Below are 18433 nucleotides of genomic sequence, written 5' to 3'. Positions count from 1 at the left end.
TATTACTAGCAATTTTATGAGAACACTTGTGTAAGAGTGTGTCTGACAGGTTCCTCCCCTGTAAAGTTACAATTTACCCTTTGTATTTAATAACTACTTTGTAGGTAGATATTTTGAGATCATGAAAATAATCTGATTGTCATCATACTTTTACCCATTAATTTTATTATCTGTTAATGGTTCTTTCTTGCAATAATTATTACTGTGATGTCCCCAAATGGTGATTTTCTATTTATATTATTCCTTCTACATTTATTAATTAGAATTCTACTGTAAGAAATAGTTTTTCCTTCTCCCCTATTTCTTTATTCATATTCTTAAATTTATGTCAGTATGAATTCGCAGATGTTTATTTTCATCTATTAAAGTTATAAAGCATTAAATTGGTTTAAACCAGTTATAAACTTGTATTTATAGTATAGATTGGCCTTGATTAGGCTTTTAGGAATTTCTTCACATTGGTTTATGGATTTCTTTGATGTAACACCATAATTTTTAAAGCACATTTATACTCTGCCACCACAGGACAGTGACATGCTGGTAGAGTACTGGTTTCCCCCCAGAAAAATTAGAAACCAAGATCTGAGTGCTAAGTGTGCTAATTGCTATTGGAATATCATTGCATATAGATTCTTTCAGAGATCAGAGTTAGGAAAAAAAAAAAAAATATATATATATATATGCATCTCTTTTGCACAAACATTTATATCTATCTATCTATCTATCTATCTATCATCTATCTATATTAAAAACTATGAGGTCACACTAATACCTTAGATTTGAGTTTCATACCACAGAGTTTATTCTTGCCTTCCTCCTTTCTACATTGTCAATTCTTTCTGACAGTAAGAAACCTTGCTTTAATTATTTATAATGTGTTTACTGACTCACTTTGTCTTAGAGTATATGTAAAGTTTCAGTATTGGTAACTCATCCTATCTTTGTCTGTTCCTGCTGCTATATTAAAATACCTGAGCCTCAGTAATGTATAAAGAACAGACATTTATTTCTAATGGTTCTGGAAGCTGGAAGTCCAAGATGAAGGTGCCAGCAGGTTTGGTGTCTGGTGAAGGCCTGGTCTTTGTTTCCAAAGACGTTTGGAAACCTTGTTGCTGTGCCCTCTAGAGGGAACAACTACTGTGGCCTCACATGGAGGAAGGGACAGAAGGTCATAAAAAGGAACTGGGTGCTTCCTTCAACCGCTTTTATGAAGTACTAATCCTTTTCCTTAAGGATTAGTCATGACCTCATGACTTAACCATCCCCTAAAGGTGCTACCTCTGAATACTATCATATTGGTGATTAAATAACAACGTATAATTTTGGGAGACACATTCAGACCATAGCATTTCACCCCGAACCTCAAAGTGTATGTCCTTTTCACAAGCAAAATATATTTATCCCATTCCAATAGCCCCAAAAGTCTTAACTCATTTCAGCACCAACTCAAAAGTCTAAAGTCCCAAGTCTCATCTAAATCAGACGTATGAGACTCAAGGTATGATTCAACCTGAGGGAAATTTCTCTGCACCTCTGAACCTGTGAAATCAGAAAGGTTATCTACTTCCACAGTACAATGGTGAGACAGGCATAGGAGAGACATTCCCATACCAAAAGAAAGAAATAGAAAAGCCATAATTATAATTCTTATTTTCCTCTTGCCATTGTTTTGCCATGATTATTACGATTATTATTATTATTTGTATTGAAGCAGAGTCTATTTAACTTGACTTTATTATATTTATTGTCTTTATAACCCAAGGCATAGGGTCAGCAGAAACTCCCAAAAGATATCTCTTTTTGTCCCTCTACTCAAGACAAGTCATTCCAAACATTTCTTAACACATTTGGAAAGAGAATCAATAAGAAGAGTGCCTCAAGTTAACTTTCATTGCCCTCCAGGACAGTTTCCAATCCCCTGGGCAGAAGTAATATCTTCTCTGAAATCTGAGGCAGCACTTTGTTAGGGGAAACTCAAATTCTCCTTGTGTAGGACAGGGTTATTTTGGTCTTTACTCTGAGTTTGCACTCTATGAAAACTCTGTGTTCACGTCATTGGCACAGAAATTCGATTTCCTCCCTGTGAGTAGGAAGGAGCTTCTCTTGGAATGAGTTTTCTTGCTTTATTTCCTACAATTAGAGCCTCTTTTCAACTTGACTTAAGGGTTTTTTGTTTTGTTTTGTTTTTCTAAACATTCAATTTCCTGGAATTTCTAGGGATACAGTAGTGATCAAGAAGAATAAGACCTCTGCCCTCATGGAGCTTATACACTAGTAATTTTAAGGGTGCTTTCTCCCTTTCTCTAGGGTGCATTTCACTTAAATTTAAGCAAAAACTATGGGAGGAGTTTTATAAACAGTTCCTAGATTGAAATTTTAAATTAAAAAGCCAACATTTGCTTGAAAGATGTACTAGGAAAAGAAAGTTCCAAATATATTCTATAGATAATTTTTGGAATACGGCAAATGTTACACTTTAAAATTAGTCAGGGTGAGAAATGTAACTGCTTTATATAGAATATATAAAGGTATCTGCTCACCTTTCAACTGTGTTTACTGGTAAGATAAGCCAGGGAGCAAAGTACATAGAGGATCATGAATGGTTTGCAGTGATTCAACACAACTTGTTCAACGGAGACACTCATATGACCAATTTTATTAATACATAAATATAATACCTGAGCAAGCTTAAAATGTGCTGCTAAGGAAAAGTAGTGACCTTGTCAGGGTTAGAGGATGCATGAGAAATACAAGCACAAAATATTAATAATAAACTGTTAAAGTTGGATACCAACTCAGAGTTCTAATCTACCTGCCCTATTGCAGAAGTTACTTCAACAGCTTCTACTTCACTGACAAAGAATATTCTAGATCCTACTTGGCACAGGTATTGAGAGAATAAAATGTTGGGGCTGGGGGAGGGGTATTATATATGTTGCTGCCCAAGGTCCTGAAAGTTGCTTTTGCTATGATATGTTTTGTTCTAATAGTCCTGGGATAAAGGTGGCTTCTGTTCAATCTTGTTTCAGTAATTTTGAACCAAGTGGGAAAAGGGGAGTGATAGGAGAGACAATGGGAAAGGGAGAAGAAAAGAGAGAATAAAGGGAAGGAGGAAGGGACCTAGCCTTTAAAAAGTGTCAGAAAAAAAATAGAGTCCTTGATTTCTCAATCATGGTCGAATAATAGCAGTAACCGACAACGAAAATGTCTTTATTTTTGATATAGCAGATGTGTTAGTTTGTTCAGGCTCTGTAACAAAATACCATGGACTGGGTGGCTTATTCACAGCAGAACTTTTTTTCTCACAGTTCTGGAACCTGGGAAGTCCAACTTCAAGGCGGTGACACATTTGGTGTCTGATGATGGCCTGCTTTCTCATAGACAGCTACCTTCTTCTTACTGTTACCTCATATGGTGGGAGGTAAGAGATTACTCCGTGGTCTCGTCCATAAGGTTGTTAATCTCATTCTCTTATAAACTAATCACCTGCCAAAGGTCCCACCTCTTCATACCATCACCGTAGGGATTAGGATTTTAAAATGTGAGTTTGGGGGAAAATGAACTTTCAATCCATTGCATTTGATGATGCTGCAGATTGGATTTCCTGGGAAGTAGGTTGTCAGAGTTAGAGTAGGCATACAGAGTATTTTAAGTCATGTCCTTGGAATCAATACTTGTTGATGAGAAAGAAAAAAATGTGGAATGGCAGAGGAAAAAGTCAAGCCGCAATAGAGTCTCAAAAGCCTGAGCTGACCAGATAAAATGTGAAGGCACTAGAATAGCCATCCAGAGTTCTTTACAGTTGAGTGAGGCCTTTATAGTCCCACATTGTTCAGTCATTAGGTCTAGGTTATCCTTAGAAGGAATACGACCTTGAGTGAGGTGAATATGACCGTGAACTGAGGCAATTCATGAAAGGGCTTATTGCTGGGGCTACAGGTACTTCCCCAAAGGCAGATGCGGGTGGCCAATCCCGTGTGCACCACAGGGGTCACATGTCACATTGTTTCTCAAGCTATGTTTATGTGTAAGCATCCTAACACCCAAGTCAACTTATGACAGAGTTGTGCATCTGTTTTTGTATATACCTTTCATGTCAGGTTGATGAGTCAATAGTTTCCTCCTTCCAATTCCTCACCCGCCGTCCTCACGTGACTAATCCCTGACTCATTTTCCATCCCATTTGTTATTTAAAAGAAGCTGCTGTGCTTCAGTATCACTTCCACATCTCTAAAATTTTCTTTTCCTCGTGCACCCTCTTTGACACTTTTTAAAAGTTTTTGAGGTGGCAACCATTTTCAAGTCATCTTTTATCTTATTTCCTTTCCTTTGGTTATTTATTTATTTATTTTTTTACCAAAGCTTTTTATAAAAATGGTACCTGATGTTAAACTACCCATGAAAATGTCATTACAAAGACATTTGTAATGTCTTGAAGCAGATTGTAATGTCTTGGAGCAGATTTTAGGAACTCAACAAATATTCTGGCTTTGATTTGAACTGCATATATGATGAGCACCAAAGAGTAAAGAGAGGAAAGAAGGGGGATCAATATAAAGATATCAAAAGAAACAATCTAAAATACATAATTTTAAGATTCAAGAATATTGAAAAATATTCAAGAATACTGTTTGGCAGAACAAAAGACAAAGCAAGTCTTTGTCAACTGTCTGTTGTTCTATCCAACAGAATCCTTTAAAATAAAGCAATCTTGAATTTATCATTCAGTCTATTCTGCAAGAAGTGAGCCTCCAACATCCTCACATTATTCTCTGTCTTGAATCTGAACACCTTGCTCTGCTATATGACATTCCATCTCACAACAAGTTGCTCACTTCTAATTTTATAACTCTTTGTCCACTTCTGGTCTCACCTCTTACTTTGAACAAGTGAATTGGCACCACTTTGCCAGGTGAAGCTACAGTTTTTTTCACCATTTTATCCCTGGTGTGTAGGATGGTATCTGGGGGTCAAGGAAGTGCTTAATGTGCCGGGCTGATTGGGTGGTGCCATGGGGCATTGCTGATGAACATCTGCGTGGCCTGGTCTATACTTGGGACCCTCTGCCTCAGCCTCTCCCATGGGCATGTTACTTACCAAGCCCCTGCCACTCCTCCTATGAAAGCCATGCCAAAACATTGAGCCCCTCTTTCTCTCTTTACAGAGAGAGTATCATTTGCCTGGATTCTCAGTCCTGGACAGCAAGCAGTTAACTCTGGGGAAGGGAGTAAGGAAAAGACAATGGAGGAATGGTCTTCATTTCCAGGGGCATCTGCTTCCCAAAATGAAACATTTGGAAGTTTTTTGAGGGCTCAAGAAGGGAGCTCTAAAATACAACATGTGAAGTGAGGTTATTTAAATTCTGATCTAACTGTGTGGCCTATCTTCATGCCTGCATTAAAATTGTTCAGACTTTGACCATCCACCCCCGTCATTTTGTTTGGATTAGCTGAGGGCTCCACTTGTGTGGTACGTTTTGATTTTGTCTGACACAGTGTTCCCATCCCATCCTCCCTCAAGTAGGTCTGGAGGAAAAAATGTACTTAGCTGAGAAGTCACAATCTCTGCTTTTTATGCTTCCAAGGAAACTTAACAGGAAATGGCTTTGCTTTGCCATATTTAGGATAGATTAGAGTACAGATTCAGGGAGTTTTCCTCAAGTTACATTTTACACAGAAACTCAAGGACAAATGCAAAGAAAGAAGTGGTCTCAGAATCCAACTCCAGGATGCTTACAGGGTCTGATTAAAGCTTTCCATCTGACAGATGAGGGAATTAATTTCTGATAAGAGAAAAGGTTTTACTCAAAGCTGCATAATGAACTGCTGATGGCTTAACAACCAGGACTAGAACACAGGTCTCTTGTTGCTCTTATGCATAAAATAGAAATTCAGCTAAAACATACGCTACCGATCCATAAAGTCATACGCTTTCATTTTTAGCTCTCATTCCAATGCAGTGACCAAAAATTGCATTTCTCAGGTTTGGTCACCTGTGTCCTCATGTGTGTGTGAAGGATGGGTACAGGGAACAATGCAGAGAATATGGGCTTCTCAGGAATCATCACAGAGGGAGTTCTGTGGGGTCTATACAGAGTGAAAACAGCAAAGGTAAGATCAACTAGTTCTAGATTTGCAAGATCTTCGTAGGACATTGTTATCTGCCACCTGGAGATTGTCTTCTTTTTACTCTTTAACAAAAGTGTGAGAAGACATGGGGCGACAGAGAAATATTCAATACAAACTAGTGCATTACATTGTTTTCATTCTAGAGGAACAATAAAACAGTCTCTACAGCAGAATGGTGAGCAGTGGAAGCTTCGACAAGATGAAGCAAGCTTTATTCAGTATGCTTTTGCAGAACGGGACATGTACCTCAACCATGCTGTAGAGAAACAGCTTTGAAGTTGGTCAGAAGGTAGGCAGGGGTGTACATTATTTTGCCCCAACTTTGTGAGGCAATAGGAGGGAAGAAATAAAGCTAGGAAAAATGAAAGGTGATAGGGTGAATTTAAGAGTGTTCTGAAATATTCCGAGTATGTCTTGATTTCCTAACCGTGGTCCATGGATAGGCCATGCATGCAGGCTTTGATCCATTTTAGTCGCAAAGGAAATCCTATTATAAAGAGAGATTCAGCCCCGCTTTCTGGGAAGAGTGAAAACACTGGGAATTAAGTGGAGTTTCTAAGCAAAAGGAAAATCCAAAGTGTCTGAGATGACTCAGCACAGGTCAGTATAGCTCCTGTGTTGTAAAATAGGAGTTTTCTAATTCCTCTTCATCCTCCCAGGTATGCTGGGATACTCTGATTAAACAGCAATATCCATATTAACAACCACTTCAGTTCATTTGAGTGCATTTCAACACATGAGGAACTGTGAACATGTTAGGTATTTTGAATGTGTTATATTTGATCCTAGCAACAATCTTGAAATGCAAATATTATCAATGAATCTTCTACAGAAAAACACAATAGAGACTCAAAGTAAATTATTTAGTCCCAGGTCCCATGGCCGCATGAAAGAGTAGCTGTATAGCTTAATGGTTACGAGCATGGACTCTGGAAACAGAATCTCTGTGTTCAAGTCATAGCTTTGCTGGTTGCTAGCGGGGGAAAATAGACAGCATCTAAGATGGCCCCAGTTGATCCCCATTTCCTGTTATTCATGGACTTCTTCTAAACTTTTCCTCTTGAATAACCTGCTTGTAACCAACAGAATATGGCAACATAGTGGCGCTGTCATTTCGTTGAGTAAGTTACAAAAGATTGTGGTTTCTTACTAGTGGACTGTCTGTTGCTGGCTTTAATGAAACAAGTTGTCATGTGGGAGAAGTCCTTGTGGCAAAAAACTGAGGGTACCTCCCACCAACAGCCAGTGAAGAATGAGGGCCTTCAGTCCAATGCCTGTGAGGAATTGAATTCTGGCAGCAGCTATGTGAGTTAACCTGAAAACAGATTCTTTCCTCTAAAACCTGTTTTAGAGGACACCTTAATTACATCCTTCTAAGGTTTAAATTTGTGCTCATGAAAACTCATGTTCAAATTTGTTCCCATATGTGGCGTTGTTGGGAGGTGGTCTAGCGGGATGCATTTGGGTCATGGGGACAGATCCTTCATGAATAGCTTGCTGCCCTTCTCATGATAGCAAGTTCACACTCTCTTGAGAGTTAATTGTTATAAAGTCAAGACACCCTTTGGGTTTTGTCTCTTTGCACATATCTGCTTCCTCACTGACCTTCTCTGCCATGTTATGAGACGGCGTGAAAGCCCTCACCAGAAGCCAGGCCCATGTCCTTGAACTTCCCGCCTGTAGAAACATAAGCTAAATAAACCTCTTTTCTTTATAAACGACCCAGTCTCAGATATTCTGTTATAGCAAAACAAAAATAGAAATGTTGAAGTGGAAGATCCAGGTAAGCCATGTTTTGATTGCTGTCCCACAGAAAATGTGAGATAATATTATTATCTCATATATATATGAGATATATATATTATATATAGTATATATATCATATATATGAGATAATATATATGTTATATATAATATATCTCATTATAGATATCTCATATATATTATATATAATAATATAATATATTATATTATATAATATATTGTATATTATTATATTATATATATTATTATCTCATACACACACACACACACACACACACACACACACATATATATATATATAGCGCCTGACATTTGGCCACTGCTGCCTAAGTTTGAAAATACCAAAGCTGATATTGAAACCTGAGTCTGTCTGCTGCCCAAGCCCTTTGCCCTGGCAGCAGGCTCTCATACACCATACCAGTCCGTAGGAATATTGTCTTTAAAATCTACTTTACACCTCATCTATGATTTTGTTTCTTGTTTCTTGCTGCATCCCCAAATTTAGTTTATCCCTGACTCAGTGATGGCTTCAATTCCTAAACCCATTCTTGACCTTTGAACCAAAGAGGGAATTGACTTTTCCACTTGACTACTCAGCATGTTTTCTTGGACTCCCATTCATTCTAGGCTTCCTGTGTCCTGTGCCCAGTTTAACTCATGCCTAGTATCACTGTGCCTCATTTTTGAGCTTGGAACTAAAGTTACCTGCTGCATAATGGCATTTTGGTCAATAACAAGGCATATATATGGGATGGTGATTTCATAAGATTATAATACTGTACCTTTTCTACGTTTAGATATGCAAATACTTACCATTGTGTTGTAATTGTCTACAGTATTCAGTATAATAACATGCTGTAGAGGTTTGTAGCCTGGGAGCATTAGGCTATACCATATAACCTAGGTGTGTAGTTAGGCCATACCCTCTAGGTTTGTGTAAGTACACTCCATGATGTTCACACAATGGTAAAATGGCCTAATGATGCATTTCTCAGAATGGTTAAGTGATACATGCCTGTACCCATGGTTAAGTGATACATGCCTGTACCCATGGTTAAGTAACATGTGCCTGTGTATCAGGATCTGTATGTGGTATTCTGGAAAGCCAGAAAAAACAATGACTAAGAGCAAGAAGATTTGTCTTCTTTCTCCGATTCTTCCTTAAAGTAACTTACTTTGTCATTTTCTGCATCTCAGTTCATCACATGTGACATGGGCATTACAATTGCTTATTGAGACACCATATACATTAAGTATGATGAGAAAGATAGAACAGTTGACATTAATTAGGTGCCCTGGTAAATACTAATCCTGCTCTTACATTCCTTAGCTATAGCACTCCATGGTTCTAGCTGTAAGTACTTCAAGCAGAGGCCATGGAAAGTACTAGAACATCCCTCTCTCTGTTATGACCCCTTCCCCAATCTTCCTTGACCGCTTTTCCAGTGGAATTAATATTTCTATTTGGGAAAAAGTTAGGCAGCTCCAGAGATAAGTCCTTCAAGTTTTCTGAATGTGCGTTGGACTTCTGGGGCAAAAAGTCAGCCTGTGTTATACTCTCTACTTCCTCCCTCTTGTCCTCATTCCATTGCTAAATCACAGGAACCCTGCCCTTCTCTCCCATCTTTATTCCAAGTACCTCCTTGTTAAGCCTTCAAGAATATATAGACACACAGCCACTGTGTGTCACAGATATTCTAGTTTGATCAACCATATTACCATGTAGTTTTTACCCACTAGCTCCCATAAGGCTCTCTAAACTTTAGTTACTTCATCTATAAAATAAGGTCAGAAGTCCTGTTTTGGAGCATGATGATAATGTACATAAAATGCCTTACATGCAAGACTCAATATAGAACTATTATTGTCTTAAATAAAGGTCATGCAAAGCTAAATTGTTATTTATCTTTGTAAAGATTTCACTATGCATATATTGGTAAATTTAAAAATCCTTTGTCAGATTATTTATTACTCCTAAACCAGAAATTTTTCAGGATGTCAATAATATTGAGTATACGTGTGGTCACTTTAGTGTAGCCCAATGGAACACACGTGCAATGTAGACCAATCTAGGCTTCAATCTCATCTGGACCTCATAGTAGCTCAGTTCAGCTATGCAAACTTGGCAAGCTCCTTGGCCTTGCAGACTTAAGTTTCTTCATCTGCACAATTGTTATACTGCAACACACGTTGCGAGGGTTTTGTATACATGAGCTATCTATCATATACTGGGGACTCAATATGTTAGCTCTCTTTCCCCAGCAACATAGCCTTTCCAAGATAATCCATTTTTACTAATTGAAGATAGTCCCTTGCCTTGTTTTGTCTGGTATGGGATTTTATAATGTTAATGTTCCTCCCTGAGTGAAACCTGCCTTAGATTAGGCACCTAATACATGACCTAAAACATGGATAACCCATCCCCCTCACTACCCACCTCCTCCTATAACTCAAAGATTTGTTTCTCATCTAGAAAAATCTTTGTTTAGAATTCAAAAGGCCAAGGCCAAGGGGTCTTCTGAGAGAAATCAAATCCCTTTATACTTTGCCAGAGAACTTTCCCACAAAAAGGAAATTCTACAAATACTCAGATGACATCACCGAGAAAAGGCTCTTGTTTCCCCCGGGCGCAGCCTCCCTGGAAGATGACAAGGGTTAGGAATAGAGGAACCCTGGGCCACTTGTCGGATTTGGCAAGCGGCAGCCAACAGCTGGTCTGGCTGGTTAATTAGCTCTGCACTCTGCTCCTGTCCAGTCTTTACTGGCAAAGGCAGAAGCAAGCGGCTCTGGCCTGCTTTTCTCTTTCTATTAACAAAGCCCAGTGCCATTGGATTACCTTGGCCTCCAGCCAGGGCTGCGCGCCCTTTGCCTGCCTGTGGGTTGCCATGGCAATAGTGATGTGCCTTTTGCCAAGGCAGCAGCTGGTGGATGGGCAGCCCATTACCTGCCAAGCAGATCCACTAGCTCCAAAGTGCAAATTTTTCTCAGATCAGTAAAACAAATGGGGGGGTGGGGTGGGAGATTTCTAGACTTAGGAAACAAGGAGGGAGGATTCCTTACACCTTTTGCTCCATCTTCCCTATTTTAATTTTCTAACAAAAGGTGATTATCCTTCTTCATTTGTCCAGACACCCATCTGCTAAACGCATAGCCCCGTCTCATGAATTTTTCTGAAGAAAGGCAATAAACAATTTATTCTTTGTCTTTGCTGAAAGAAACATGCTGCCTGCCCCTAGCATCCTGAGGAAAAACACAGGGCCTTCCACACTGCAGAGCAGGGCTTCAGCAAAGGAAATGTGTCAGTCTGTTTGTGTTGCAATAGCAGAATACCAGAGACTGGGTAATTTAGTTTAAATTTTTTTTTCTTACAGTTATGGAGGCTGGGAAGTCCAAGGTCAAGGGGCCCCATGTGGGGACATACTTCTTGCTGTGTCATGATATGGTGGAGGGCACCACATGGCAAGAGGGCAAGAGTGTGTATATACTTGTTCAGTTCTTTCTTTTTTTGTATAAAGCCACCAGTCCCATCACAGGGAGCCACCTTAATGACATTATCTAATGCTAATTAGCTCCCAAAGACCCCATCTTTAAATACCACCAACATATAAATTTGAAGATTGTTTCCAACACGTGAAACATGGGGAACACATTCAAACCATAGAAAAGGGGTTCTAGGCAGAGGAAAGAATTTGTGGAAAGACAGGAAGGTATTGCCTACAGTGAAATGATTGTGAAAATATTGTGGAAAATATAGAGTGAGTGATGGTCCTTACCTAGGAGAAAATAACCCAGAGATTCCGGGTCCTGATTGTCAGAATACCTTATTTCATCTTAAATTTTATCCAGAAAGCGTTTGTTAAACGCCAACTGTAGATACACTTAGTTTTTATGGCATTTCAAGCATCAGTTTCCTCCATTCTCCATGTGTAATCAATACTAGGACTATCTAGATCAGGTAAGATTTCAAAAGGCAGACCAAGGGAAGTGAGAAGGACATTCCAGGCAGAGAAAGTGGGTCAATATAGGGATAGAAACGGGATTGAAGGGGGGAATCGTGAATGCTTTGCATAGCTTGAGTTTGGGAGCTTGTATATGGAACAGAGTAGATTACAGGTGTAGTCAGGGAAAGCAGGCTGCAGTTTTCATGTATTAGAGGAATATGCATTGAGAAATTTGCATTCTGTTCTCTAGGCAGTGTAGAGCTAGTAAAGTCTCTTAAGCCTGGAGTAAAACAACTAGTTATGATTTAAGATTTAAACTCACTGTGGTTTTCGGAATGGATTGGACCAAGACAAAAGACAAATGGGGTATGGACATGAAGGGCCTGAAATAGGGTAACAGTGGTGACAAAGAGGAGGAAGCAGGTTCAAGACCTGTATCAGCAATGACTCAGTATTACCATTATAATAGCTAATATGGTGAGAGGCCTTCTATGTCTCCATAATGATTGCTGTCTATGCATGTCCATCTTTAGCTCACACGTCAACCTCGTGGCTGTCATCATCATTATTCCCACGTGGTCTCTATCTTTAAGTCCCACTCTACAGATAAGAAAGTTGATTGTGAGATGTTACTGTAATTTCATAGCTGGTAGTACCAGCAAAGTGTTGTTTTGTTGTTTCAATTAAAATAAATCCGATTCTAGATATTTGAATCTTAATCATTTGACAGCAATGTCTCCCAAATTTCATTCAGAATGAACTGAGATACACATTTCTGGGCCATTGTATTGGTTAATATTGATTGTCAACTTGATTGGATTGAAGGATGCAAAGTATTGTTCCCGAGTTGTGTCCGTGAGGGCTGTTGCCAAAGGAGATTAACATTTGAGTCAGTGGACTGGGAGAGGCAGAACCACCCTTAATCTGGGTGGGCACCATTTAATCAGCTGCCAGCATGGCTAAAATAAAGCAGGCCAAAGAACATGGAAGGACTAGACTTGCTGAGTCTTCTGGGCTCTTTCTTTCTCCCGTGCTGGATGATTCCTGCCCTCGAACATCACACTCCAAGTTCTTCAGCTTTGGAACTCTTGGACTTACACCAGTGATTTGCCGGGGACTCTCGGGCCTTTGGCCACAGACTGAAGGCTGCACTGTTTGTTGGCTTCCCTACTTTTGAGGTTTGGGACTTGGACTGGCTTCCTTGCTCCTCAGCTTGCAGATGGCCTATTGTGGGACTTTACTTTGTGATCGTGTGAGTCAATCTCCTTAATAAACTGCCCTTCATGTACGCCTCTATCCTAGTAGTTCTGTCCCTCTAGACAACTGTGACTAATACAGCCATGCAAAACTCATAATCTAAGGCAAAGGGTGGGCTAGCAAACTTTTTCTGTAAAAGGCTAGTTAGTAAATATTTTAGGTTTTTTGGCCATGCGGCCTATTTCACAAATACTCTGCCACTGTAGCATGAAAACACCTATAGACAATACATAAACAAATGAGAGTGACTGTTTATCAATATGATAATCCTTTATTTAAAAAAGAAAAAGCAAAAACGTAACAGCAGCAGATCAGATTTAGCCTGTGGGTTATAGTATGACACCCCTGATCTAAAGTTAAAAGTATAGGAAGGAGGTCTTCTTTGGATGTAAAAATGGTACAGCTGGCCGGGCGCGGTGGCTCACACCTGTAATCCCATCACTTTGGGAGGCTGAGGCGGGCAGATCACAAGGTTGGGAGATCAAGACCACAGTGAAACCCCGTCTCTACTAAAAATACAAAAAATTAGCTGGGCGCAGTGGTGGGCGCCTGTAGTCCCAGCTACTCAGGAGGCTGAGGCAGGAGAATGGCGTGAACCCGGGAGGCAGAGCTTGCAGTTATCCAAGATTACGTCACTGCCCTCCAGCCTGGGTGACAGAGCGAGACTCCGCCTCAAAAAAAAACAAAAAAACAAAAGGTACAGCTAAGGTGGTGGATTAATGAACTAGTTATGGAGGAATCCTATAGTTTGAGAGATGGAAATTTATGTATAAAACACCCTTAGATTTCATCTAGTCCGAGGGTTGTAAGCCTAAACAGATTGACTAGAGACCAGCAATATTAGGGAAGGACTGGGAATGATGAGCTTTGGGGCTTATCTCTTAAAGAAAGCTGGGTTAACTTTGAAAACATCATCACCAATATACCTTTTGCCTTCCTAGCAAAATCAGTAGAGTAAAGCTTAACAAAAGTTATTGGCTGAAGTTCTATAGCAGTTGAAATTAAAGCACATTATAGGGGACTCCATGATAGCATAACTGGTATGATAAATAGCCTTCAGAGGATCTGTAAGTGTCCTGAGATTATTGGCAGAATCGTTTGGAGATGTGTGTGCATATGATCATTCCTCCTACATTGTCCCCTACCTGCAGATAGATAGTACAATTCAGTGGATGAAGACGCTAGTGTTGCACTGAGATAAGCCGAGGTGCAAACGTGGTATCTCTCAGTTATTAACTTTGTTACAGAGAGCTGGCTTAACCTCTCTTAGTTTACATATCTATAAAATTGGACAAAAATACTAACATTTGTGTGTAAGGGGGATGATGTTCTGAGGATTGAATAATGTAAGCCATTATGGTGTAAATTAGATATAAATCATTACATACAGAGCCCCTTAAGTAGGATTAAAAAAAAAAAAACAACAAAAGACAGAGTCTAGCTCTCCCAGAAAGAGGGTAGTGGGGTGGTTAAACTTATGATCTCTGGAGATAGAAACCTATATCTCATTTTTTCCATTTGCAACAAAATAAATAAATAAATAATAAACATGGGTAAACACAGAATTCACTTCATTGGGGGAGGTTGTGAGAATAAAATGAGATGGTGTTTATGATGAGTTTAAAGAATGCTTGACACATAGTAGGTACTCTTTGAGTTAATAATTTATACGGGTGGGTAAACTGAGCCCTAAGACACCATGTGACTTGCCCCAAATCACAATACTTCTTAGAAATTTTCCAATTTTGGAAGTAAGAGAATAGTAGAAAGTTTAATTCTAAAATATGGCTTTTGTTTCTATATCAAATTGAAGAGGAAAATGTGTTATGAATAATAAACATTTCTACAGTGCTTACTTGATGCCATTGATATTCTAAGTGCTTTGCATTTACCTTTCATTCATCCTCTCAACAACCCTATAAGGTAGGCGCCGTCTTCTATTTTCTTTCTTTATTGTTTTTGAGACAGAGTCTCACTCTGTTTCCTAGGCTGGAGTGCAGCGGCATGATCTTGGCTCACTGCAACCTCTGCAGCCCAGATTAAAGAGTTTCTTGTGCCTCAGCCTCGCGAGTAGCTGGGATTACAGATGCATGCCACCATGCCTGGCTAATTTTTATATTTATAGTAGAGATGAGGTTTCACCACGTTGGCCAGGCTGGTCTCAAACTCCTGGCCTCATGTGATCCACCTGCCTTGGCCTCCCAAAGTGTGGTGATTACAGGCATGAGCCACTACGTCCGGTTGATTTTTTTCATCTGAAGAAATCAAAGCACAAAGAAGTTAAAATACATTTTCAGGGTAACTTGGTGGTAAATGGTAGGGTTAGATTTGAACACAGGCACTTTGCTGAGCTGCCCTTCCTATAACGTTACTAAGTTCAGGCAGAAGAATAGTAGAGGGTAATGAGAAAAGGCTGTTGTGAAAGCATAGGTATATCGCATCGCCATAGATTTGAGAGCACAAGGACAGAACTCCAAACTCCTAATCAGAAGGCTTCAGAGTATGAGATGTGTCTGATTCAATAAGGTTGTTCAATGATTAGGTGTTTGCGTAAGGTCCACTTCCTCAATGAAGGCTGAACTACACATCCTTCTTCGTCTCTGGGAAATTGTTCTTTCCCTGTTGTGTGTTCGTTCCCATGGTTCCCTCATCCAGACTTCTGTTGTAGCCTCTGTAGCACATTAGGTGTGTTGGATTACCTTCTCTCTGTCTTACTTGTAAGTCCTTGAAGATGATGGCTCTGTCTTATCCATGTTTGCATTCTCCGGACACAGCACAATGCCTGGCACAGTAAAGCACCCGATTCATTTTTACCGACTACATAAAACAATCCACAAAGAAATGTATGAGAGACAGAAAGGGGTGGGTTCAGAGGTCATGCTAAGACTTGAGGAAAAATCAGGACTTTGTGGTAATGAACTCCCCAGCAGCCTAATGAAGCTATTGCGTGACTCCCGTCCCAGCTGGATGTTAAAATGAAAGCTGACATGAACCCGTGTTCTGCTAAGAATAACACCTACAAGATAGCAATGTTTGAAATAAGCCTGTCTCTGGAAAGGTTCCTGAGCCTTGTAATTTTACTTTTATAGTCATGGCCCCAGCATGTTTGACTTTTCAAATCCCCTTACTGAGATCCAAGGGTCTGTTTATAAAAGCTGTATCTTAAACTTGTTCCTCTGTGATGTACAAGTGGGATTTGTACTCCTCTGTATAAACTGGTCTCCTGGAGCGACACTGCATTCTCTCCTTGCTGGGTTTCTCTATTTGATGGAATGGGAAGAGAAAGCAAAGAGCATCATATAGAGGTGGTTATAAATGTCTCTCAGGAACCAAAACCAAACCCTGTAACAATAACAATAACAACAGTAATAATAATAGTCCCAAACCACTGTCTCCCAGAGCAAATGGGAACTTAATAGGAAAAATGAGATGAGCATCAAAAGAGAAATAGAACAGTTTATGTGCGATGTTCTAGGCAGCAGACAGGAGCCAGGGACATTGGAAACAGGGCTGAAAAACAAAGAAACAGTTTATAACACAAAGTAAAAGTATTCAGGACTTATTTCAGGATTCAGGAAGAGCTACCAGGACATCAAGTTTATTGGATTCCAATGTGGTCTGGTTGAGATATTTAGGACCAAACCACAGCCCTGTTACCACGAATACATGATGGTGGCTTTACAATGTGTCTTGGCTCGCTGAACTACATTTCCCAGAATTCCTTTGCCAGCATGTTTCTGGACAGTGTGGGCCACAATAGAGATTCTTGAGCAATATTTTAATGGTACCAACACTATTTTGTAGATGACAAAGGATGTCACTTACCTGTTTGCTCACTTTGTCAGCATGGGGCAGTAGTTGGACTGGAAGCTGCTCCAGCTTCCTCGGGTTTCTTTTTCAACTTCTCTGTCTCCTGGACCAAAGGTGCACGGTTAGCCCTGCGATGAAAGTGCCAACATCTCCTATAGGACACCCACATCCTCAAGGACAGAGGCAGCAAGAACTGAAACACTTTTCAGCCTATCCTTGTGGGTTCCAGCTTGCCCTTGTTTCCCCTACTTTAATCCATCTTCTCTCCCTAATGGGCTTCAGGGTGTAGCATTGGATGAAAAGACAAGAATCTTATAGAAACTCCTTCACCGGCCCCACAATTGTGCAAGCTCAAATCCCTGTAATGAATCCCTTATTATATATGTATTTATATTACTTACAGTTTTGCATTTCTGATTGGACATTGATACATCTTCAAGAAAATGGAAAGTTCATACACTTTGAGCCAGAGAAATGGACCTGCGTTCAAATCCTACTCTTGTCACTCCTTATTTTTAACCTTTCATATAGATTCTTTATCTTGATGGTCCCAGAACTTCTTATGCATAACATGGAGATAATGCCTACTTTACAGGGTTGTTTTAAAGAAAATAAATATGCAAAGTACCTAGCTTATAGTAGTGACCCATTATGATGGGAGGATACTTTGTTCTCTATTGACTTAAGGTAGCTTCTCTTTTCTCCAGTCCATCAAAATAAGCTTTATTAGGACAAATGGTACTGGATACATGTTCCTTAGTTAATTTGTGATGAGTTGTTACAGCTGCCCACTTCCGGAAAGTAATGCAGATGAGGCTGGTTTGACTCAAGCCATGCTTGCTTCCTACAAAGTGAGTCACTGCAGACCATTTCCTCTTCATTGCAGGGGGATACATGTCTCACTCAGAATGAGCTGAGCACATGTGGCACAGATTCTAATCCCCAAACGTTTCCATATGGCCCCTGGCTGTGGATTCCCCAGCTCTGACTCGCCCATCCCTCCTTGCCTGTCTTGGTTATCAGAGTGCTGTGGGCCAAAGTTGCTAAAAAAGATGATGAGGTCCTTGCTAGTCAGCGTAACGAGTCTGACGAGCTCCTAGCTGAGTCCACCAGTGACCTCTCAGTATTCAGACAGCCAAGGGTATCAGTGTCCTGACCCTGGGAGCTGTCTTTGGATGCAGACAGCTTTCTTTAGCTTAATGGGTATTATCGGAACTAGATTCCCGATGACAAATCCAAAAATCTCCTTTGTATTTATTTAACAAGGAAGAAGGTGCAGATAATTAGTCCAGAGAACAGTGAATATCTAATCTTAACAGGTTAACTCACTGCAGAAGCAATTGGAAGTAATAAAAGAAGCACTGGGTTGAGAATAAGAAGATGGAGATTCCAGTCCATATCTATATTGCTTATATGACTAAGGGAATTGTGGAAAGCCGCTAGGGCTCAGTTTTCTCTTCTGTTACCAGCTCAAAGGTCCTTCAACGTGGGTTAATAAAGAAGACTATGTTATCAAACAATAAATACTTTTGA

General features: G+C 39.8%; 1 long non-coding RNA gene across 1 annotated transcript in view; it reads left to right on the top strand.

The window, feature by feature from the left end:
• The window catches only part of LOC108587370, a 30801-nt gene that overhangs the window by 9958 nt on the left and 2410 nt on the right, over positions 1-18433 (top strand). Inside the window, exon 2 of the long non-coding RNA XR_002524009.2 lies at positions 3309-3421. This is a non-coding gene — a long non-coding RNA (uncharacterized LOC108587370). The remainder of the gene's footprint in view (positions 1-3308; positions 3422-18433) is intronic.

Source organism: Papio anubis, chromosome 8, assembly GCF_008728515.1.
Source record: "Papio anubis isolate 15944 chromosome 8, Panubis1.0, whole genome shotgun sequence".
Taxonomy (NCBI): domain Eukaryota; kingdom Metazoa; phylum Chordata; class Mammalia; order Primates; family Cercopithecidae; genus Papio; species Papio anubis.
The sequence above is the reverse complement of the archived record's forward strand: the minus strand, read 5'-3'. Positions and strand labels throughout refer to the sequence as shown.